The sequence below is a fragment of the Haliaeetus leucocephalus genome, unplaced genomic scaffold (assembly GCF_000737465.1).
Source record: "Haliaeetus leucocephalus isolate CR32 unplaced genomic scaffold, Haliaeetus_leucocephalus-4.0 Scaffold61, whole genome shotgun sequence".
In the NCBI taxonomy this organism is placed as follows: Eukaryota; Metazoa; Chordata; class Aves; order Accipitriformes; family Accipitridae; genus Haliaeetus; species Haliaeetus leucocephalus.
The window spans coordinates 217,568-243,912 of NW_010972497.1; the positions used below are offsets into that span (position 1 = coordinate 217,568).

General features: G+C 39.8%; 1 protein-coding gene across 2 annotated transcripts in view; it reads right to left on the reverse strand.

The window, feature by feature from the left end:
• SLAIN1 (SLAIN motif family, member 1) overlaps positions 1-26,345 on the reverse strand; it is a 49,041-nt gene extending 22,696 nt beyond the window's left edge. The window contains exon 1 of one of the 2 annotated variants that reach the window (XM_010578010.1): positions 26,210-26,345. The gene's annotated coding sequence lies outside the window, so the exon portion shown is untranslated. The remainder of the gene's footprint in view (positions 1-26,209) is intronic. The other variant, XM_010578017.1, reaches the window with a different exon arrangement.

Below are 26,345 nucleotides of genomic sequence, written 5' to 3' on the forward strand. Positions count from 1 at the left end.
CCGCAAACCGGTTTTCACAACTAGAAGGGCCCCAAAGCCCTCAAAAGCTACTCTCCAACACATGGCTAGTTAATACCACAAATCTGCCACGTTATTTGGACCTGTCGTTTTAAACACACATATTCAAATATTCGGGCTCTCTCTATTTTAAAACCTCACTGCCACCGAAATGATTTAGCAGGACATGGGAACTTTATTCCTCCTTGCTAACATCAACACGGAGAGGCCACGGGAACAGCAGGGAAGCGTATCTCATTGGTGGGCTGCCAATCACATCCTTGCAACCTTTTGGAGTAATCGGTTCATCGTCAGTCCAAAAGATGCTATTTCTGCTCTATTCCTTTTGCTTTGACCCACTCAAAGATACTCCTGGGTTTGTAAGGAATAAGCAGCCTTTTCTACTCTTCCCACTAGCGCTACCAAGCTTGGAGCGAAGGCAACCGCCTGGTTCCAGCACCGGCACCAAGCGGTCTGCCGGGGAAGGCAAGTACCTGCAGGGCTCGGTCCCTGCGGGAGGGAGCTAAACTACACATTGGTAAGACACAAAAATTCAAATTGTGATCTTTGCTGTCCCCTCATCAAAGAATTATTGCAATTCCCTCATTTTTGATGATTCTAGTTCCTCCGAGCTGAAAGAAACCTAAAGGTCTGAGATCCTAACTAGGAGCAGCATCAGCACCACTTCTAGGAAATGGCTCGATGCCAAGCAACGCGACACAGACCTCCTGGCAGGGCTATTTGTCCTTAACATTCACCAACGGGATCAGTTCAAAAGTCCAGCACACAACTGTTCCGGACAAAAAGGGAAGGAAACACAGATGGACACAACTCTGTAAACTAGTAATTAATACAAATCGCTGGGGATGAGATTAACTCACCAATAACTGCAAATTGATTTGAGGTATTCATTGAAAGAAATGCATGTGATAGAGTAGATCTCAATATCATATCCACAGCTAATGTTTGTCATTTCCACTAGAAACCTTCAGTAAGGACCAAAGGATGACAGTTCCTTGAGATTTTATTTTTCTGCCTAACACAAGATCGTGTTTTGTAGCAGCCTGATCACTTGCCAGGACAATTAGCTGCCAGCGTGTTCTCACCCCCAGATGTGGTCAACCATACAGCACAAATAAACATCATTCATTATTCTCTACAATAACTGCTGTGAGCTGGCCCACTAAGCACAAAGCAACAGTTATCGTGACTATGAAAGCAAGAACCCACATGAAGAATACAATTCGTATTTATGACAAACCAGATTTCAAACTCCTCTTTCAAACAGTATGTGTTCTCAAGGAAAAATGGACGAAGAAGCCAAGAAACTCTATTTACACTCACCTCCCTATATGCTAAATCTCTAGATGTACCAATGTAAAATATCCCCAATTCTAGAACTTATGCCATGTTGCCTAAAATAAAACTTCATAGTGTTTAAGTGTCAGCAAAGGATTGACACTTTTTAGGCATATGATTAACTCCACTGTTTAGGATCAAATATAGAAAACTGTTTTCATTAAGTTGCAAATGGAAATATCAAAGTACATATTGAGTACTTTTACAGTATTAACAAAGACAGCAAAATTAGACTTACTGAAGTCTTGTGCTAATGCCAAAAACGTAAAAAGGTGTGTAGGAAGCAAGTGCTACAGACATCTAGGCAAATATGTAAATTAAGGTATAATTTGTAAAATCCCAAAATTGCGCAATGGATAGCCATTTTAGGATAGTTATTTTGCTCCAGACTGATTCTGAGACTGCCCTGGTTAGCATGATAAAACACCACTATGGTATGCATGGATGAGACAATGTTGTTAAGACCTTTATTTTAAGTTTAAAAGCCCAGCTGTTAAGCTCTGAATTTTACAATATTTGTAGCTTCTTCTTAAAGGCCCAATTCCAGTTGCTCACAGATGAAATAAGAAACTCAGGTACCCTTTAAAAACAAAGGAAGTTTCTAACCTTTGCAGTTGAATAGAAACATGAACAATCCTGCTCTGAGTACCTTATACTGAAGCTGCACTGGAGGAATAAAGAGTATCAGCCATGGAAAGGAGAGCAGGGGCACCTGAAGAACCATCAAGAGAAAAAGAGCCAAAAAACCTATTTGATATATTGACGGCAGAGAGTTAAACACATTAACAATTTGACTTATTGAAGCATGAAACTGTTGAACCTAATATTCTATAATACAATAAGGACAAATTGTCCCAGTCATCGAAGTCTACAGTTAGATTGGAAGTGCCTAACTTTTCAGGTATGATTTCCGTGGTTTTGATCAATTCTTTGCAACTAGACTGCTGATAACGTACTGCATTACACAATGTCTACTCTAATATTTTTAAAAAGGACTTGTCAAAATGACTACATGAGCAATCAAGCAAAACCTTTCCTTTAAAAAATAAAATCAGCAACAAGCAGCCTGTTCATAACTTTAAAATATTTACTAACACAACTAAAGGTTTAAAAATTAAGACCTTATTTTTATAACTTCCCTGGAGATATTGAAACACTAAGATAGACAAGAATAGTAACTCACATAGAAAAATATGAGCAACTACATAAACACAAATATTCACCACACTCCTGTGAATAATCAGCATTTGATAAGAACTGATGGAAAATTTCACATGAAATCCTGAACAAGTAAACATCTACAGAATTGAATGGCTCAAAAGGAACAGAGCACCCTGCAAAACGACAGCATGCTGTACAATATCTAAAGCAATTGCTTTACTGAAAGCAGTTTTTCATTTAAGGTACATAAGGTATGTAATTTCTAAATATATATAGAAGTGTTTTTGAAAGGGAAGACAAAATTTGCTGTTCAAATTAATGGGAACATTCATAAGCTGGGACACGCAGTAAAAACGAGCATAGGTTCTCATTACATTGTTTTAATTTTATGAGGTTACACTAATGTGAACAGGGATAGATCAAGGACAGGTCCTCTACTTGATGAATCAGATATACCTAGGAGGTTATATTAGCTAAGGATATCAGGGCTTCCAAGAAACCAAAAGAAGTACATGAACTTTTAAAACACCTTCTATTCTCATAATTCCATTATGAAACTCAGTGAACTCAGTTTGCCAGAACAGGAACTTACTTTCAACTCTAAGCAACACAAATAAAAAGTACTTCATTGCTATAAAGACAGAAAACAATAAAGTCATAAATAATTGTGTTGTACTACTGACTAAACATACTAAATTACCTAAGGCATTATCTAGCTTGTTTTCCACTCAATTAGCTTAAGTTTTATATAGGCCTTCAGGCCAGGTAAAAAATACTTTTTAAGCTCAAGCTAAAAATAAATTAAATTGCATATATGCAGACATTTGAATATGGGTACTAATTACACAGCCTGAACAAACCCCCTTTTGAGCCAACATTGGAGGAATATTTACAATACTGTCAATCCAGCAAGTTCAAAACTGCAAGTTTTAAACACAGCACTTTCCTGCCGACATACTTTCTTTAGAGCAGGAAACCCAAACCACCTCCCTGGTGCATTCTGCATAGGCACGGTTGCACAGCAGCCACGCTTAAAAGCAAAATATCTCTCTCAGGAGTGAAATGCACAGTCCTGCATGGGAAACAGAAGTATTTTGTTAATCACTGGAGAAATTCAAGAGTGCTAGAGGGGAATTCAAATCCCTCTCCTTACTGTAGGTAAGAATGTCTAAACCAGCTAAGAGGTATCACCTCAGTGAGGCGTATCTAACACCTTCCTCCCAAAGACAGGTCTTTAACCTCTGGTTTTGGTCCCTGTAAAACACTGATTCAGAGTCTGAAAAGTACTTCTGCAGTCGGATGTACATCTGGGAACAGGTAAATATCTAACGTGCTTGAAAAGACAGCCAGAGGAAGAAGAGATGAAGGTAGCTCCCACTACTCACATAACAGTGCCATTGTTGGGACACTTCCTCAAGAAGTGAGAAATGTGGGCTCCTACTAGTCACCAGCCTGAAGAGATTTACTCAGGTCCATGGAAAACCCAGAGTTCCTGTAAGAACTCGAAGCAGTCCAAGGTAGAAGAGCGGTGCTAGATACTCAGCTGCACCCAACTTCGTGGTATACCCACCCAGGAAGGGATCTTCAGGTAGTTACGTTTTCAAACCAAAGCCTAAGTAGATACTGTCTTTCAAGTACCTCAGTAGCTCCCAAATACATGGACCTTAGAAGTATGTACAACCCTTAGGCCTACTTCATGGGGCCAGGCGTCCAGTTTCTGTGCTCAAAAGAGAAGGACTGTAACATCTTCCAGGGTTTATTTGAACCCAGTGCTTCAAAGCTTTCCTTTGCAACTACAAGTCCTAAAAACTTACTTTTTTGAAAAAATTGTGGTTTTATTAGTTACAAGATCACAAGTTCCAGGCCCAAGACAGCAATGTTTTCAGCTCTAGTAACTGTGAGTAAGAGTTCTGAGTTGTACCTGTAAAACTGGAAGTTAGCCTGGGGCAGGTACCTGTTCCCATCTTGTTGAATGTTACTGTACAGTGAACTTCTTGACTTTTACAGTTGTACCTGTAAAACTGGAAGTTAGCCTGGGGCAGGTACCTGTTCCCATCTTGTTGAATGTTACTGTACAGTGAACTGCCTGACTTTTCCAGCAGCACACTCCTAGTTCCAGTCTCCCACAGCCATCGGCCATGGTCATCTCAACAGCTTGTTCCAGCACGTATGGTGTCCTAACCACAGCTGTAGCTCCACCACTAGTGGTGGAAACTGCCATCAGCACAGAGGCACACTTCATATGCTTAATTCACATTTTCAGTCACACTGAATCTCTCGTTGCCCAAAACCGTGTCCCTGCTGCCACACACAGCTCACAAAACGCTCATGGGGCTTGTATGTTGTTTCTATCCCTTGATTTCTTGGTCGAGAGAGGTAAAGCACCCTCTCTTCCCCAGCTGCAATGATAACAGAGAGAAACTCCCTAAATGTAGACTGCACAAGGGGACTCCTTTCAAGAGTTGGTAAATAGGGGTCTCCAAAATACAGCTTAGTGTACATCCTTACCCTTGAACCTTCAACCTCCATAATTAGACTACAATAACTGAACAAATATATGCCAGCATTTCTCTTTGGTTTTGGTTTTCTACACTAATTCCTATGGCTTCTCAAGCTCTTAACATAGGTCAGCTAGAGAGAAACTAAATAGCAATGAAATGGCTTTATTTCATCATCTTCCGCACAAATGGAATTTCTCTACAAAATTCTAAGTTTTCACAGTGGTTTTAATAGTCAGTATACAGGATTGCCATGTAAAGTAAAAAAGAGATTAAATACTCATCTCATGCTACTTTAAAATAATAAAAAGCAAATCGAGCTCAGCTTCGAATGTCTAATAAAAACAACTGTCCCTGTCCCCCTGTGCTGCTAGAGGGGTAGGAGGTAGAGAATTCAGGAGTGGAGTTGAGCCCGGGAAGGAGGGAGAGGTGGGGGAAAGGTGTTTTAAGATTTAGTTTTATTTCTTATTATCCTACTCTGATTTTGATTGGCAATAAATTAAATTCACTTTCCCCAAGTCAAGTCTGTTTTCCCCATGACGGTAATTGATGAGTGATCTCTCCCTGTCCTCATCTCAACCCACGAGCCTTTCGTTATATTTTCTCCCCTCTGTCCAGCTGAGGAGGGGAGCGATAGAGCAGCTTTGGTGGGCACCTGGCATCCAGCCAGGGTCAACCCACCACATGGACACACAGTGATAGATTAGGAGGACCAGAGAAAATTAATCAAGATTGCCCACTTTCCTCTAAGCCTAGGAAAACTGAAAAAGAATGTCAGTTTTAAGAGTATGTGAGAACTGGGAGTACCTGAAAAAGTTTGTTTCCGAATTCATTCGCATAAAGCAAGTCCTGTATGAAAAATGATATAAAAGGATCTAATATTAGTGTAGAATGAGAAAGCAGTTCAGTTGGTATGTATTGGTATACAACTGTTTGGTACATAGAATTGCAACAATTCATATACCTCAAGAGCTGCCTCAGCAAAAATAGCATAGACATAGACCTCTTTTAAAGGTACAATCGGAAAGCCTACCTAAATTGCAGTAGTTTCTAGGACTTTCAGCTAGCACAGCAAAGCACTGCAATCAGCAGTGGCGTTTGGCATACTGCAATTGGTGACAAAAATGTAAAGCTAAGTAAGATTCAGGAATGATACAGTTTGTCTGACATATTCCAGTTGTGCCAATGATTACCTATCAGTGTTAGCAGGGAAGCCTTATATATTTTCTGAGACAGATGCACAACTACTGTATTTCAACAAAATTCAGTGAAAGGCTGACGTGAAAATTGTCTTCAGACACATTATGTACTGGAAAAATGACCACACTGCCTTCCAGCTGCAGCATGCTGAAGGGCAGGGAGATTCTAGCCACCATTCTCCGACCCAACTTTGTCATAAAAATTATTTTATGACATCAAAGTATTCAAAAGACTACAAAGGAAACTGAATTGAGAGGCATGAGCTACCTTCTACAAAACTCCTGCAAAAAAGGATACTGCGCCTTAGCTATGTGCTTTGGAGGGTTTGGTTTTTTGTTGTCTTTTTTTTTTTTGACTTGCCTCTTTTTTTTAAGGCAAACTTTTTACCAAACAAGCTATATAAACAGACAAGCACAGAGGCTTTGTAAAAAATCTAATTGTCTCAGCATTCATTTTCCTTCTGGGTGTACAACTCTCCCTGCACGCACAGGTGCAAAAGCAAATTTTCTGAGCAGAGGTAATAGCCAAATTTGGCTTCCCAGCTTCCCTTTTTCGAGAAATTGGCCAAATATTATGCTGAAGTATTAAGCCCTAGGCATGACCTAGGGCTCATGTCTGTTCCCTCCCCAGCTCCCATACTCAGCAAGTGCTATTTTATATAAACTGCCAGTCTGATGCATTTTCATTCCGTTGGGTGGATGCTTAACCAGAACCCACGAGCATACAAGCTCTCACATTTCAGCTAGTTTGAAATAAGATATACCTTTCTGAGCAGAATACTCATTCTCATGTACTACTACATAAGGTAACCCAGAACAAAATATACAGCCCCAGATTCTTCTGCCAAAGTATTAGCATTTCATTCATTGAGGAGAGTGTTTACCCCATTTAATTTTAGAAGTCTTCAAATAAGGAATTAGGAGCCTTCCAAAGTAAGGAATTGTTACCAGAGGGCACTGTGAATGCAAAAATTTACATGGGAAGACTACACAAATTTACAGAAGAGGAATCCACCAAAGGGTAATAAATCACATCTAAATGAGAGTTCACATCTGGTTCAGTCAGTCTCTGAACTGGAAATACAGCTGGGAGGGTGTAAACTATTTCCTGGTATTCTCACCCTCTTCCAGTATCTATTGATGGCACTTTTGGACACTGGATCCTGTGTCACAGACACAATGAAGATGCTCTTATGTATAGACATTGACGTCTGACCTAGTCACCACAGGACACAATACACTCCAAGAGAAAGGACGGGGCACGATTCAACTCACCTCCACTTTCAAAGGACATGAGCTGTGCCTGTTTGTCTGCACTGCCTACAAAGGCAGCCCAGTGTGACTGGCTCCGATACAGATCTCTGCATATATTCAAACAAAACTCACTCTGACAGCATTCATGACAGAGAACAATAAACAGAGCTTAAAAACAGATTTCAGAGACTGCACTCAGTTTTCCCTTTTTCTAAGCAACTGATAAAGACAACTCTTCTGCAGCGCTAGAGCATTGCAATGCTTGCATCCATCCTACTGAAACAGCTGTAGATATCCAATTAAAGTTGTTGAATATCTTTGCTGGCAGCAGTTCCAGTTGAAAGGGAAGCCCTTGCTACCTTCCTCCAGGCTAATGCTTTACCCCAATGCTCCCCATGCCATCCTCTCGGCTGTACTAGTACACTGTACCAGCAAGTACAACCGTCCTTGCAAGACTTCATGCTAAATCAGATCAATTACCCAATCTGCATTAAAAAGACCTTTTCATTAATTTATTTTTTTAAACAAGGAAGAGTTCCTCAATCCCCTTTACCAGGAAGATGGAGCCCAGTTGTACCAGGGCATTTAAGGGAGAGATGGAGAAGCAGAAAACAGCAGCAGGAAGGTGGGGCTGCTGAAGCCAACATTGCCTCCAGAAGAAACGCTTGTCAGAGAACAGCCTCCATGATGTGCGTGAAGGCAGGTGAGATGAACTCCATGTCTGACGCTGAGGGTTTGCTTACATATACACTGCAGAGCAAAACAACGGCACTTTCATTGTATTTTAACGATTAGCAACAAAAAAGGGAGCAAAATGGTAACCACCTTACAATGTCACTCAAAGGGTAAAGATCTATCCCCATGATGCACTGACAATGCACATAAAGCTACAGAAACACCTTCCTCCAACTCCTGCTGTGCCACCTGCATAGACCTCCTGCCTCTGCTGGGTCTGGCTGTACGTTACTGGCTCTTTGGTTAGGCTCACCCAGCACATACCGACTGAAACGGGCAAGGAAGCCGTCATCTGATCATCTCAGCTAGTAGATCTGAAGGGGCAGCAATTCCTGCAGGCACAAATGAAGTCAGAACAGGACATATAACCCTGCCAAAGAGAAAGCGGGTTACGTTCCTCTGTAAAGGGATGAGAGGAAGACTCAACCACAGCAATCTAAGATCATCTTATTCCAAATGTAGTGGATCCACAAGAGACTTTTAGTTTTGTTTACACCATACAGTAGAGCAGAGTGTCCAGGAGCCCTGAAGAAGCTCTGAGGAAGCTGGTGCACCTACCTAGAGAAAGGCAGGACTGTGACAAGAAACTAATGTCTCTTCCGCAACCAACATACCTTCACTAGCAGACTGCACCCAACCTGGTGGTTGTAACTAATCTGGTTTCAAATAGTCCAAATAACTTTCCAGAAAGCTCCACACCATACTAATTTATGAGCGGTGGCTTCACTCCTCTAATGTGAAACAGATGTCTTCACACAGACATTGCTACTGCAGTCTATGGCATGGCAAAGCATTAGATTTAGGCAGAGCTGTGTCAGAAGTCATGACACGTCTGCCACTTTAATGTCGTCTGAGCATCATGATCAGCGTGAATCACATTTTACTTACTGCCTGTTAATCCAAAGGGAAAACATTGTGGTTGACAATTTGTGAAATAGTTTACATTTTCCTTTATAAAACACAGGTCTATCATTAATTACACACGCTCCAACGTTACTGTTGTGAAAGAGACATTTGTATTCTCTAACGTCATCACAAGCAAAATCTGAACTCTCATGCTCATTGCATAAGCATTGTGAAACTCATCACAACCTTTTTTTCCTTCTTGAATTCATTACCTTTGGTAACTGCTTTGTCTGTATTTCAGTGACAGAGTGATACAGCAAAATCCCACAGAGTACTGTGGGAAGCATATTTTGCAATCGCTTGGCACTGCTTTAAATGCTCCATTTGCCACAATACTCCACAAATAGTAAAACCCAACTAAATTTTTAACAGAAAACAATCTTTTGTCCTTTTCTTTAAATGGTGGCTTTCAGATCTGAAGCGTCTCCCAGGTCTGAGAAATAGCATGCCTGGGTCTCAGGACATGTCTTACTGCCTACTGCTTGCAGAGCCCTGGCAACCTTTGTCTGCCATATAACTCATACCTTTTCAATCCAGTGGACGTTTGCTCCACAGACCAGTATGACATGTTCTCTCTAGGTCTGAAGGAGTGAAGGGAACGTCTGCAGACAAGCAGCAGTGAGGAGTATGCAGCTGCAGGAGTCACCTCCACAGCCTCCATAATTCAACACTTGCAGCATCCTCAACAGAGATGCTTGCCCAGGATGCAGCGCTTTCACAGTAAAACATTGATGACCAGCAGTTTGATCGCTATGGTGCTAGATTATTAACGCCACGGTTCTGTGGAGCATGGCATTATCAAAAATAGAAGGAGGACCTAAATCTGTTTTCTCCAACTCAAAACTGCCATAATGCCATCATCTCTCAGAGAGGTGCCTTTAACTGTAATGGGATCAATGACATATACTCGTGGAGGGGGAAGGAGGTGCAGTCTTGGCAACCCCACCTGAAATCAGGTTGCTTGTAGGGTTTGTATTTTACAGTTGTCCCTGTGCAAAGGTTATATACAGCTAAGAATATACACAGTTAGTATTTCCAATTTCTCTATAAAATGTGTCGTTATGTCACTAATTTTTAGGTCTGCTGTAAAGAAACAAAGAAAGTTTAAAGTCTAAAGCCAGGCCCATAATCTAATCAAGATATTCAACAAAAATGTTAATTAAACTGCCTCAACCAGGAAAGAAGGCATAAATTCCTTGTGCCCCATCACAAGGACGGGTCATTCCACTTTCAGATGGAGAGTAGTTACCAGAGTTCCTGGTTTGAGAGACTGCAAACCACTTTACAGAAAGGAGCTGGGGAGCTGCAGCTTTACAAACTATACCTCACCACTCTCACTAGCTGAGATTCTGGATCAATGAAGAGAGAAACCTAGTATCATATATAAGCTTAACAATGCATGTTGGAGTGAGGGGGTTGCTTGTAATATGGGCCAATAATCATAAATCTGTGCACTTAAGTAAGCACTTCGTCATCCTAAAAAGTATCTGGTGGTAAAGTTGACTCAGCGAAAACTGGCCTGCCACTTCTTTGGACATGGTTATCTATTATGCAGGAGCAGTCTTTCAAGCTGCTAATCCATCTGGTACACATACTGGGGATGTGACACTCGTTACAGGTTCTCCTCTTCCCCAGCCGCACAGCTCTGTCCCTTGGGGCTACCCTTATGTGTGGAGTTTGCCTCAGCATCCAAGGGGACGGAGAAGTAGTTTCATGTCCCCTATTCACAGAGGGGCTTCATCCACCCTTGTACAAGTCATGTAGGTGCAATGATATTCTTTTTCAGTTACAGTAAAAGCTGGTAAAGCTAAATTCATTTTTGGACAGTTCTCTGTCAGATCACTCCTTGAACTAGTACCTATGCTAATAACACTTTTCTTGGGCATCTCTGTTGTAGCTCAAAGATACTTGTTTCCCCAAACCAGTCAACTCCACACATTCACTCAATTCTTTGAATTACTTAAAGACCAAGTAAGCCTGTTAGTGCAGGGGTATTTTGCCAATACAGTATAGTAGGACCTATAAATGACTCTTATGCCACTGAGGTAAGCTGTTCTTTATGCCAACACTCTACAAGCATTGCCATGAACTAAAGAAGTTGTAACAATACAAGGAAAATTTTCCAGAACAAACATATGTATATACCAGGGACTTCTGCCAAAGCAGGTCATGGATTCACATCTTTTCACATTCTCGATGAACAAAACTATGCTGCATTCAGGTCTCCAGCACAGACCTGACCTTCCTGACACTTGTACAATGGCAAGAATACCATGTGTAGCTCTGTAACGTGCGTCAGAAAAACCCCATGGCGTCTAGGCAAGCTTTGCAAAGTCCTCCTCAAGGAAAATTTCCAACTATGAGGAATCAAGCTCCAAGTTTTAAACAGTTTGTACTGATCACTCCCAGCCAAATCATGAGCATGAACTTACTGTATTTTCAGTCACGTGGGAACCAATAAATACTGAATCTCAGCTTATCATATTTTTAACCTCAAACATAAAGCAGAAGACTCCTCTCAAAGTTATTTGACATTCATCTCAAAAAGCATACAATTAGTAGGCGAAATAGTTCCTTAAGGAACTAACATAAGGACAATGCACAAACCACGAGAAAGACAGGTAGAGACTTCCAGTGATTTCAATAGGTTTTGGATCAACATGGTATTTTTCCTACTACATTTCTACTACTATAAGTTTTCTACTACTTCTATCTAGTACATGAGATGTAATTACAAAAGATAATTTTTTTAATACTATTTATTTAGTTACCTCTCCTTCTTCCATAAGACTGGAGACGCTTCACTTGATTGCTGTCTCAGGTTAATTTTACAGAGGTGGAAGGCCTGCTTTCAACAGAATTAATTCCAGTTCGCCACAGCATAAGTAGAGGCTGAAAATTTTGTTTGATGACTAAAAATTCTTACAAAAGCTATGGTATGGAAGCCAATCTGGATTTTAGCCACACAGGAGGGGAAAGGTAGAGGAAGAACGTTCTGCAAAATGCAGCATGTCCTCTGCCTTTAATAAACTCTGTGGTCTGTATTCACCTCCACTAGTTTTCAATGTTCAAATTTGACTTCCAGTCATACCTAACCAATTATGCTCCTCTCTGTCCCTCCCTGTCACTGGAGGAAGACAGATCGCATGCTCTGGAAATACCTCTGTTTTTCAACTAGTCCCTGATTTCAAGCCTGAAGTTTAAGATGCCTAAAATAAAGTAGTATGAACCTTATCTTGAAAGCACTTATAGCATGTTTAACACACAGAAACAGAGACACGTACGGTAGCTAGAGAAGACATGACCTAAAAGTTGAAATACAAGGAATACCATGATATTCATTCAAGTTGGATCCAAGTGACAGCTATACTGATGTATATTATCCATGCAGCACTGTGCTGCAGTGTGTGGATGCATTGGAGCTAGGCTGCTTGGCATGCCTCTGCGTGGTATAGACAGGTTGTATGCATTGACAGGATCAACTCTTAGGGTCTACTTACATTTTGATAACACAGGAAGGGTGAGGTCTTCTGTGTGCCTGTATATGCTCTATATACAAGCATACCCTTCAAGGTTACTAAGAACAGGAGAAGCTTTGATCTTGTCAGCAAGCTGCTTTCTACATAGCAAAAAAATATAGAAGTCATGTATTTTCTTAACTTCAGTCTGAGAAGGAGGCCTGTTTTCAAAACCAGTTAACCTAACAGGGCTTTTTTGTGCAGAAATAAATCTCCCTAATCTCTTGCAACTGTACTTCAGACGTCTCCAGTTCAATAGTCAAAAGCAGTTTCAACACCCCAATGATAGCAGTGCCTCCGCTCTTTTGGAAGTGCTGTTTTCATCCCTTAGAAAACAACAGCTGCTTTGTGATCTTTTAGTCTTTGTGTCTTTGTACTGGTAGGTCTAAGATCGTCAGTGCCATCGTATTTATCTTCCTGTGCATTCAGAACAGGAGCTGAGTCATTACAATCACAGCAGTCCCACAGAACTCTGTTGGACTGGCTCCCTTTCCGCAACTTTGGTCTCAGGAGTTGAATAAAAGATGGGAGGTGACAGTAGTAAAAGTGCCATTCCAGAAAAAAAATTTAACATAAAATCACATCAACTAAAACTCTTCACAAATATGTAACAATTAGGGCAAACATTCAACCATAGCATAAACAAATTTATTTAAAAAAAGAAAAATGTTGAAAGGATTATTTTAGAGAATAAAACAGATTTTTTAATATAGATTTCAAGAAAAGCTCAGCTGCCATTCACAAAATGGAGGAAGATGAAGGGTGCCTTTGCCCTTTCACACTGTAAGTCCACGCTTAGGGGATTCCTCCAGGATGAGGAACAAGGATACTTATCCCTTCTCTGCTCAATTTAAAGAACAGGTATTAGCTCAACTCCCCTTGCAGATCAGAGCTCAGCTACTACACAAGGTGCTCTCATGCTCTTCTGCTGAAGACATCCTATTCCTTTAGTCTATTCATTGGACTAGAGGTAAAACAAAAAAACCCCACTATTATCTAGTGGTTAGTGCACTACTTCAGAGAAGTTAGCTAGGGTTTTGCTCCAGTTAATAAAAGAGAACTTCATTTCCACATGCCACACAGGATGTACGACAGTTCTCCTAAGTGGACGTGTACTACACTGCTAACCAGATATGCCAGCAAAAATTTGAATCAAAGATGTAAATTTTTGCTCAGGACAACAGGTAGCTGGAGGAAAAATATAGCTAATTACATTTCCTAAATTTAAAATTTCTGGTAGCATACAAAATTTTTTTTTTTTTTTTTTTTTTAACATTACCATCTGCAAGGGAGGTAAGCATAAAGAGTAAGGGATCCATTCGGTAAGTAACAGTCTCACAGAAGGACAGTTTCCCATCCTTCTCCTAACAGTATAGGATAATAATTACATACCAGGTGGAATTCAAATACATGTTTCTGTTGGGATATAACTCTCATGATCATTTATCATAACACAAAAAAGAAAAAATAATTCAAACATTAACCCTAAACTATGTGTTTTCTAACCTTATTAGTTAGTCCTGAATTTTCCCTGCATCCAAGAAACACCCATAAACACATTATAATTCCCCCTACGACTGTATCTACTTGCCATCTTTATTCACAGGTTAAACCTCTGACAGGAGGGTTTTGCAAGAGAGCTTTTCTGTCTACAGCTTCTGACTCTTGACACCCTGTTCCAAGATGCCACACTCCTTTTTCTTTGCACAAGTATAGCTGCTGCCAAAATTGAATCAGACTGCAAAAGCTAAAAGTTAGGCTCAAATCAAGGTCAAAAGCAGCACTTACCCTCCAGGTCCCCTGTGGCTTTTGGATAAATATAGCAGGTGTCACAGTTATGTGCTTATTATGAGAAAGTGTTAACACTATTACCCAAAGCAGAGAAGACATACAAAACCCTTCAAAAATAAAATACACTGTAAAATAGGCTTTTCATACTTCTAAAACACCAAACAGGGGAAAAAAATCATGACATTTTAGGATTAAGAAAAGTTCTGGTAGAGGTTTAAGTGACTGCCAAATATAATAAAAGTATTCAGAATACATATCCTCATGTAGAATTAAGGTTCAGCACCAACCTAGAGTCAAATTAAGAAGTACTAACCATAGTTACTTCCAGGAAAACGGGTAAAATGACATAGATGTTTGCTATAGATATATTACCATTATCATTACTGTCATGGGGATCAGGGCTTCTGCAATGACAATTTTTAGCCTAAGCAGATTTCTCTCTTCAGACTCCCTAGAGAAAGACTGATTTCTCCTGGCACTAACTCAGAGCACATTCCTAGATTTAAGCACCCCTGGGGTGACTTCAGACATCTCGAGAGAGACTCCCTCAGTAAACTTTGCCTTGCGAGTACCTCCCAGAAGTATCTACACTGCAGCAAGAATTGTACAAGCATTTAATAATGAGGCAATCCTTGCTCCTCGCAAACTCGTAGGTATAAGCTGACAGAGAAGGAGAGAGGAGTATAATGTTATCAACCAAGAGTACAGTACAACAGGGAAAGCATGAGGATGGCACAAGAGGTGAGAGTCAAAGCGCACAAGTTGCAGAAGCACCGTCAGTACAATTGCTACACTGCTGCAACATCCCTCTGCCCACATCTTACTTTTCAGGATAAAAGGCGCTCTACAGTATCTTTTAAGCGTTTCCACTGCCAGAACTTGTCACGTCCACAGTAAGCAGAAATGGGCTTGGACATCAAAAGTTTAAGATGTTTCTTCAAGCTTCTCCATAAAAACCATTTTGTTTCTTCCAAGTAATTATCTCAGATTTATCAGCACCCACATAGGCCAAAAATAACAAAATCTTTTTTGGACTAAGTCCATCACAAGAAGAACATATGTGCCTACTTACAAACTGAAATTTATTTTTTTATTTATAAATAAAGATCCATTTGTGATTACAGTGAAGTATTTCACACCCAGTATTTCAAAAGACGTTAAGAAACAACCATGAGGCACTCATAACGTTGGCTATTTAACTGCAACACATGAAGCAGAAATGACAAAAAAGAAAACTGGTGACACCATGGAGGAACGGGCTGAAGCAATGATTCCCTCCATCACTCCATCCTGCCCTATTTTGTGCTGGCCTACAAATCGCTCTCTCCCCCACCTTTCCTATGGGTTGGGAAGGAGGAACAAAGAACATTGAGAAGGTTTGCTAGCATTTCACAGAGCTACTTGAGGGACATGGTGGACTTCTAGGAAGAAAGAACCTTAAGGCATTAGGATGCTGAGCCCAGTCCTCTGTATTTGTAGGCAAAACCACAACAGATGACTAAGTTGCTACCACCCACACACTACAGGCTACAAAATCCTTCCCTGCAGCCATAAAAGACTTAAGACATGTTATAAAGAAAAAATTGCCTGAAGCCAAAAATCACAAATACATCAAGTGCCAAATAACTCTAAAATTAAAAAAAAAAAGATATGCTACCAGTCAGATGCAAATTCTTAAGACTTAATACTCAATCCCACGCTTTTACTAAGGCTATACTGTGGTAGTACCTTCAGCTCACTGAAATTGGAATTACATTATATGAGCCACTCCTGAAGGATAAAACAAATGACAGCCCCTAGCCCTAACAGCTTACTTTCATTTCTGACACAAATCTTTACATGGCTTTCAAGTGACTTTAAAAGAAGTGGCAAGCAGTTAATGCTACTTAAAGTCTGTTCACGTGCTAAAAATATGCAAGTTATCTTGCACAACTTATTTTCTTGTGTGCTGATAAGTTTTCATTGACTTGACAGCATCAATATAAAGAGCACGCTGAATTTCTTCATATGTAAAAAGCAATTCTAAATGGAAAAGGCAAAATAATGAATACGTATTGCTGTATGATGCATGAAAAACCTTGGGAGCCATATGCCAACATGCTAATAATTTAAAAGCTATAGCCTGAAGCTACATCCAGAATTAATTAGAAAAGAATTACAAGTTTTCCTTCTAAAACTCTTAGAGTAATTCCATCAAATTAACGTGTTACATATTAAAGTCACCTGCAATGTCAATACATGTATTGTTGAAGAGATTAGTTTTGTTAATGATAAAAACAAAGTTTATTAAAAAAATTAACACACTAACCCATATATCCCTAAGAAGAAAAAGAAAACAACCTTCTCTTGTAGGATTGTTTCACGCATTCATTGCTACGTCCCAGACCTTTCCTCTGAGCATCTACAACACCCACAAGTAAGTTTCGCATATAAGCTCTAATTACAGTCAATTCAACTGCCTACAGTTAAGCATCTCATGCCATTTAGACAATTGGTCCGGGCATTTCAAAGGCATCAGTGCCATGTATATGGACAACCAAACCTAGCCCTGTCTTTCTGTTGGCTGTAATGGGAATTTAAATATCAGTTGTGTGAAGGTATGCCAGGAGATGGCTTGTCCTCCTTGGCTCGAGGTGAAGGTAATCGGATGCAACATGAGGAGCTACAGGACTGGACACGAGATGCTGTTCAACATAAAGAACAGGCTGTGAAGCTGCCAGAAGTGACCAACACCACCACAAGAGATGGCTGGGTCTCACGGGGGGGTTGAGGGGCGTTCCATGAGAAACAGCTGAACATCACAGGCAGCTGAAGGAGAGCACCAGGGATCTTTGGGGGCAGAGTCCTGAAAGGTCAGCAGTGCTTCATTTAAGTCCATAGAGTCTGGAGCAGAGCCCACTCTTCGGCCCAAAACAGCAGGGGCATGATTCAGTTGTCTAAAACCAGAATGTAATGACATTTAAGGTGCTCCAGCTGGTCCAGATGAGCGAGATTGTTGCGCGGCTCCTGTATCATACCCATATGCCCCATCTGTATATCTCAAGGACCCAAGAGCATGTCAAATTACACTTAGCACCTTTGTTAAGACAAGTAAATCATGGCCAAAGTGACTGTGCTATTGAATTAGGTATACCAGACGCCTAAAATTAGGTGGAATAAATCTGGACCATATCATGTTCTATGAATCCACATATTAAATGCTTGGGACCCAAGGACAAGGTACTTACAGTCAGATACAACAGAAACAGCTCCATATCTGGCTCTGGTAACTGAGACACAAAGATAGTCTTTCCAGGGGAGATTCAATCACCCAGATTTTCCTCTGTGATTCAGATGCAGCACAAAGCAATACCCTGTGTATGTCAGCTAAGACCAGCAGACACATACGATAGCTTTTACATCAACTACTTCACCACTGTATGGACTCTGCCACAAAATTGTTGTGCCTAACTACCACAGAAAGATTCACATCAGCTACTAGTATGTGAAAACACACACGAAAAACCCCAAGTGTCCTGTTTGTCCCCATTCTGGAGAATGAACTTAGGCATCTAAACAAATGATTATGAGCAAGGTCTGAAGTGCCATGACTGAAGAAAAAGGAGACAATGAAAAACCACCTCATAATGAAAGGCATCAGGGCTATTCTTGCAAAATGCAAAATTCAAGACTTGTTAAAAGTATGAAGGAATACTGTCATCTAATCCCTTCCAATGTTAAGTACTACCCACGTTTTTTTTTCCAATGAGCGGAGAGAAATGAGTATCTCCAAACTCAGTTCAGACAATTTGCTTAAGAATGGAGTGAGACAGGTTGGATGAATTGCCCTTTGGCTTCTGCAGAGTCAACGGACAGCTAGTTTTTTCCAGGTATCTAACTTTAGTAATTAAAGTTAGATTAAATTAATCATAACTTTTAGTACCAACATTACAAGAGCTCTCTAGTTACTAATGCTTACCCTACTTAGAAACAATCTGTCCTCCAGCAGTGGCAGAAAAAACTAAGCGAGAAAAGAAATTAACGGATCTTCTCTCCTATGCAGCACAGGATACAACTCATCAACTCTTATAGTGGAATTTATCTGCCTACATGATGGTACCTTCATCAAAGTTAGGCACCTCTACCTCTATGTGTAACCATTTTAGAAATGCACACTTCAGGTAAAAGTCATCTCACCCTGAATTAATACAGCACAGGTAGCAAGATCAGCATTGGTACTACATAATGAAGACAAATGAATCCAAAAGAAGCTGGCTTTCTTTCCAAAGGTGGGAAAACTTATTTGTTCCAAGTTACTATGCATTTGCAATGCCCCTCTGCAGCATGGGGGGCACACAGGGTTGAGTATGTTCAGCTGTGCTTCTGCTTTCAAGAAAAAGCTATCCCCAAATGGTGTTACCATATCAATTTCTCTGGTGTTACAAGGTGGGTACAATCTCAGCTCAGCCAGATGGGTACAATCAGTTTTCAGGTACTTTACATTGTAGAAGTGGTAATGGTGGTCCAAATTCACCTCATGTCTTGGTTTACACAACCTTTTAACTGTGGTAAAACAACAAAATAAATAAATAATGCCTAAGCTATCAGTTCAATGTCACTTTAAAATTGTTAGTCCATATCAGTTTTCCGTAACATCTCATAGTCAAATACTTTGATCGTAAAATAAAATATTCAAGAACACGTTGCAGTCTATTTTATCACTTATTGTCTTAGGATTCTTTAAAATTAGTAAAAATGTAATCTTTATACTGCTGCAAGTGCTTTTCAAAACAAGAATTATGTAGGTTTCAGCTTCCACTCCCCCCCCCCCCGAGAAAAGCAATTTTTAGTCTTGCAGGCAGACATACACTACTTTTCTCCCTCAGTCTTCTCAGAAGTGTGAAGCTTTTAATTAAGTATTCAATTACAGTGTGCAATCAAGCCACATTCAAAGACTTTTAAGAATGGCTTAGTAACCCCCCCAAAAGTGAATATACCACAAAAAAACCTTCTTCTGCAATTGTAAATTTTACAAATATATCCCATCTAGAAGTAAAATTAAGAAAATTTTAGGGGAGCTTCACAAGGGAAAATTATATAAAATACTCACTAATTTGATTTTTATAAACTCCTATGTCTCTATCTTTCATACTAACTTATCCTCTGTCTTGCAACAGAAAAAAGATCAAGCATACCTGTGAATGCCCAGGCCTCACAAATACTCAGATTAGAGCTTACTGACTACATTTCATTATCAGGTAGAGTCAAAAAAATTGTATTACAAGAACTTTTGCATGATCCCTAAGTAAAAGGAAATTACTGGTGTAAACGTTGTATTTCCACAAAATACAAACAGAGATATGCTGAATGTGGAACACTTGGTAAAGCAAGTGCAGATAATCGACTTCTTTCTAACATATTAAAATGCGAGGTCACCTGCTAAGGCCAAAGACTGTACGGCATATTTACAGGACTGTGGACTATATCCCAGAAATAAACAACTCTCAAAAGATACTTAGGGGTCATGGAATAAAACAATCTGAACAAAAGCTTCCCAAAAGATGCAGTGCTATGAAGACAAGAACCAAAGTGCTCCCTAAAGTGAAAATAGAGAAATAAACGACATTTTAGTAAAGAAACAGTGCTACCTCTATATACCACATGGGGGAAGCTCGTCTACATTCTGAAATGTTACTCCAAGCTCTCTTCTGCAGACATCAAAAATAGGCAGTGAAAGAAAGCCAGAATGTAAAGAAAAAAGCTGTAACAATAATTTGGGGACCAGCAAACAATGAGCAAGACACACAGACTATCAGGAGCAAAAATGAAATGAGAGCTTCCAGAACACCCCATAGAAAAAATATCTTCAGTGGATAAGCTTTCAAGTACTGGCAGGTCCATTAATAAAACCTAGGTTTCCTTTTAATTCCTATCCAGGAAAGTAGTCATGTACTTTGGAAACAAAAACAGTGACCAGAACTCTGCTGGATAACACTAACTGTGCCTGTATTTTTAGTGTAACTGTCAGTGTTGATGCTGCTACTATTGCTTTTAGACATATGCTGCATTTGAGCCTATATTACAAGCACAAATTATTCTTGTCTTAAATAAGCCTACTAAAATCCTTACATAAAATTTGACAGTGTTTCTAGCTGTTTAGTTACTCATGATGAGTTGATAATCCCAGCTCAGTAGCTAGCATGGATTAATAGAACACTTATATTCTAAAATGGGATGGGTATCTTCTCAACTGAAGTCAGATCCAACACCACCTCTCTACCACCCTTTACATAGACTTCAGAATTCAGCATCATCTTCTAATAACAACCAGAAATCGATTCTAGGAAAATATTTAATTATAAGCTGCACAACAATCAATCCTCAAATATGAAATGAAATTCTTAATTAGTATGCATATTATAATTTAATAAAAAGTAGAAGTCATATTTAAGAGCCATATTAGAAAGGCAAGGGATATCTGTGAAGTGAACACAAAGCGTCTGATCTTCTATGCACTTGTTGCCACAAGGGTTTTCAATGAGACACTTCTACCCTGAAGCGTACTTGCAGAGTAGAAATGTTCCGGTGCTAGAGAGAAATACTCTGTGTGAAATGCAAGCACGCGCTTCTAAGTAGAATATCAAACCCGAGTTTTTCCCAGCTGAAACATACAAATCATCCTCAGCAGCTACGTTAAAAAATCCAGCGATATCAGCATTTGCAAAACCTCTAAGAAGTGCTCGGAATTACGCAGCTGTTACAACAGGTTACTTCAAATAAATGCAATCTAATAGGAAATAACTCCTCTGCGTGTATATGTGTGCTCTGAGCACTAAGCTTGTACTGCAGCAGAAGACTGCTATGCATCCCGTCCTCTGAGATGTCTCATTCCCTGCAAGGTGCTCAGAGGCTGATAGGAGTTACAGCTGCTCATCACCTTTTATTATCAGAAACATACACAAAAAGGAACCAAATCAGTCATGCCACTTCTTTCGTTCCTTCTAGAGCTTTATAAATTGTATTATTTATGATGGAAACAACAATCCAAATCATCTGCAAGCTTCAGCACGTTATCATTTGCTACCCCAAAAGCATTTTACATGAAACTTTAATCTCCGTTACATATGAAAAATAAGGATGAGAAAGCTGTATTAAATCTTATTAATCCCATCCCGAGTGCTAGAACATACATCTCTGATGCATTAGTGGACAGCAAATAAACCTATTCTAGAATAATAAAAAAAATCCCACCCTGCACTGGGTGCAGCACTGGATCCAGCTCAAGCATACAAAATAAAAGCTTTCGTCCATTTACAGTATTTTCTGTTTGCTTCTGCTGTTAACAGAGTACAGCCCTAAAGTTCACTATTACAGCAATTCTTAACAGTTGATGAAATGTACTTTACATCTTAAAGACTCCAAACTAAATTACTTCACTATGAACCCTTGGGAAGTGGAAAAGAATTTAGGACAATGGGACAGAACCTTACCTCTTTCTGTGTAACAAGTTTCACATCCAGGTAAAACTTTCTGGGGCCCTTTTAGCTGTAAGATTTTTTTTTTTTTTTTTTTAAACAGGTAAAAAGAATGTAGTACTGTCAAATTAAATCTCCCCCCCTAGTTTTTCTTCTGGATATGTTATATGTTTGGATATCAAACTTAACTGACATGTGACACTGGGATCCAGTACAATAAAAGCTAAAATTTCACTGATGAGATTCCTGGGGTTTGTGAAATCATAAGCAATTGGAGAGAAACTACAATGGTTCTGTTTCACAACATACCTTATTGTCCACTGATGACATAACAGCATTCATCCCGAAGCACATTACTCATTTTAAGAAATGAAGCAGAGTTTAATCTTAAGACTATAAATTACTGCAGCCAACTGCAAAACCTACAGACTTCTGTTGCCTACTCTTTTTAAACATCTGAAGCAGTATTTCTGAGTAAGAACTCAAAGCCAAACTCTGAATCTAGCCAATACTTCATATTCTCCAGGAAAGAGGAGTTTTCTGTCTGGAAGGCTGAATTGGATGAGATATGCTTTGAAGGCCTGCATAAAAGCTGAGCTCCTACAGACCGACTCCTCACTAAGCCTCTTAACTCCGCAGTTTATCCACCCACCCACTCCACAGCATTTTACAGAAGTGAAGCTATATCAGGTATCTACAGCCAGGGTGTCAATCAACACCTTCTCATCAATTTCGGAGGAGTTATACCCTTCTGCACCAGCTAGGAAGCTTATACATCACCATCTTTCTGCTCGCTGGGCTTAATACTGACATGTCCCAACATCTCCCAGTATTACCAAGAAAATACAGAAGAAGCTCTACCACACCATTAAGACTGTGATGTGGCCCTGTTGATTTGAATGAATCTAAAGAACTAAAATAGACAGCAATATTAAAAAACAAAGGGAGAGGGAGCTGACCCTACAGTAGACAGAGAACTGCTGTTAACAAAGCAAACTAGAAAGGTTTCAAACAAAAGATGATTGAAGAAGAGGAAAAAGAAAGAATTGGTCCAGGTCAGGTCACAGATTAAAAAAACAAAAACAAACCACAAATACTACCTCAACACTAGAATTGCTCATGGAAAACAGGAAAAAGCTAAGCAGACATCTTATCATAGGAGGTTACATTTAACTTTCATCCTTCTTAAAGCTAGCATACTTAATCCACAGAAACAGGGCTTTTAACAAGCCTAGTTCATTATAAACTAGATATAAGCTTTACCTACTTAGTGGTAGACCAGAGGAACATTGAGAAGCTTGTCCAAGTTCTCAAAGTGCTTCACAGCAGAACAACGTGCTAGAGACCACCACTGTGCTTACACCCTTATTTATGCCAAGATGAAATCTTACTTCCACCATGAAATACTTAAACCAAACATTTTCATCAGAAACGAAACAGGCTGGTGAGCGCAACAAGGTGAAAAGTTAACTAGCATCATCCAAGTAACTCTCCAGCCTGTATTATTTAATCGCCTAGAATCGCTTTGGCAGAAGTCTCTCACAAGACCTTTAGCCTTCTTTTGAGCTATCCTAATGCTGGGATGTTTCAAACAACAAATGAAAACTTTTACGAAAATCAGGATATAATGTAATATGGAAAAATTACATGAGCAGGAATAAATGAGCACAGATTGAAAAATCATAAGAAGACAACAGGAATTAGTTAGAACTCAGAAAAACAGCCTGGTGAAATTTTACTTCTTTTGGCTCACAGCTCCTCTCTCTGTGTGCACTTCCTCAGATATGCTGACTTTGCAGGCAAAAATCAATTTTTACTGCTTTTTATTTCAATGCACACTATAGTGCCTAAAGAGCTATGACAATCTAAAGTGGATTAATTTTTGGCTAATGCACCATGGACAAAACGAATTCTACCTATAAGCCGTTTCAGAAATCACAGTCTGGTACATTATAAAAGTTTTTTGACTGCACATTTAATAATTCTCAAGTACATTAGTGTTACTGTTGACTCAGTGCCAAACAGAAGAGGCACAATGAGATTTCAAAAATCCCTCTAAAATGCCCTTTCAAAGCATATGGCTAAAAGGGGAAAACACTGTTCAACTTACAAGTACAAAGTTTGAAACTTCAGTACCAGAAAAGAAGAATGCCATTCTTACTGAGTCACTTTTAAAATTAGGATAAAATTCTGTGTACATATTTATACACATGTACTTACTGATAAGAGTGCACTGCAAAACAAAAAACAGGAAAGTCAAATTACAGAAATTTGTTGTACTTTAAAACAGAATTATTAGATACTTACCACAATCTCACATCTGGTTTCAAAACTGAAGAAGAAATAAATACCGTGAAACCACCTTCTACAAAGTGAGGGTAAGAAACATGGCATTTGCTTATTACGTATTATTTGTAAAGGTATAGGTGATAAAATCTTTAGAAATATGAGCATTAATCAAGTCTGACTGAATTATTAATTAAAACAATTTTAGCATAGAACTGCTGCAGCAGAAACTCGAGTCCATTCCCTCCTTGAACATACTGCTCCCATAATGGGTTTTATACATGGCATATAATTTCTCAGAAACTTTTTTCAGAGCCCAGGAAATTCGTGAACCCATCACCATGACTAGAACATATGGATCAAAGCAACTCAACGTAACCTTACGTGACATATATCACTCGCTGCGACTTCTACACAGAGAGAGATTGAACCGATAACCATAGAGTGACTTACATTTGAAACGATAAACGTGCTTTTCTAGTGTCTTTATTGCCTATTAAATTTAAATAATACCTTGTAAGGGGAAAAAGAGGTCACAGACTCTTCTGGCTTGTTTCCACAGGCACATTATGGACCTCATTCAGTTGCCCATACCTAGATGTGTTGGGCCACCTGGGAGGTCCTTGGGAGGCCAAGATACCATCAAAGGAACGGGAGGTAAGGCACAGGACCTGCGGAAGGTCTGTCCCCATCCTGAGTGGAAGCTGGAGGTCAGCCAGGGTAACCGAGGCCGTCTCAAATGGCACTAGAAGCCTGTGTGGGACAATCTAAATGGAGCTTCTACACGGGGACTCAGCTCCCAACCGGGACGTCCTACGCCACGCAGACATACATACCTTCAGGTCGCCAGGTGGGCGCTGAGGGCCAAGCGCCCGTTACTGTCAGTGGGCTCAGGAGAGCTACTGACTTCGTCCCAAGGCCAACACCTACACCGCATCATCTGGGCAGCTCCCCAGATTCCTCCGACTCGACGGACAAAACTCCCATTGACTGCCAAGCACGGACACCCAGCTCACACTGCAGACACCCCAACTCCAGCAGCCAAATCACGAGCCAAATTCCACCCTAAAGCTGGGTGGGATGATTACCAACATAGGCACCACAGTTCAGCCCACCGAACTGCAGGCAAATGAGCTCAACTAAACATTGCTAGGACAATAATATTGTAGGATCTCTTATAGTGAATGCAAAGAGACAGATGCCTTCAGAGACTGATTCAGTTAAATGCCTGATTTTGGATAAGACTAATCCACAGCTACCCATATCCTCCAAAGCATAGAAGAGCATGCTCAACCTCTCTTAATGACAGCTGTACAACCATATGCTCATATTGTCATTAGCTTTATTTCCTTCTCCTGTCGTCTTCCTATATTGTTCATTTGCTGCTTCTTTCCAAGTAAGTTATAAACCTGAAGATAATATCACACCTTAATCACTTTCTTCAACACTTACTACAATCTTAATGGGACCCCAGATGGTAAAAAAGTAAAAATAATGGCACCGAACAGCCACCAGATTGATCCCAGTACTTGAGACTACCAAGAGCCCACCAAAGTAGCACTAGCAGTCAAGTTACAGCTTTTCTTGGTCTGTCCTATACTTAGCAAAGTCCTGATACTACCTTAGATGTGGACAAATATGCCTTTAAAAATTTACAGCACCGGTTTTACAAAAAACCAAAACCACTGTTTACTATTGGTACCTCTTGAGATTTGAAAAGTTAGCATCAAAGTTTTCTTGCCAAGATGTCCACTATTTTAAGCAATGGATGAAAACTGTGAAGTTTAAAAGACACAAGTTATGCAGGGGAAGAAAGGGATAGCAAAGGAGGAGAACACTTGAAGAACTGCATGATCAGAAAAGAAAATAAAAAAAAAAAATCAAACAACTGTTAGCATTTATGTAGTGAAGGAAGACTTGCATACATAGGAAAAAAACTGCAAGTCTGCCATTTGTAAAGCTTGCTAAATTGTGAAAAACACCAAACACGAGTGAAATGCCAGACCAAAAACGCCAACTTACTAGTGAAGAAATTCAAAGAATAGGATTACCTTGTTCCAACCTAAAGCATAGGGAACGTTTTGCAGCCTCTATCTCAGGACTTGGATGATCCAGAACACGCCTGCACCACTGCAGAGGACTCAGTGATTTCTCTTGAGAAGTGAGAGTCTTGGTAGGCAAGACGTA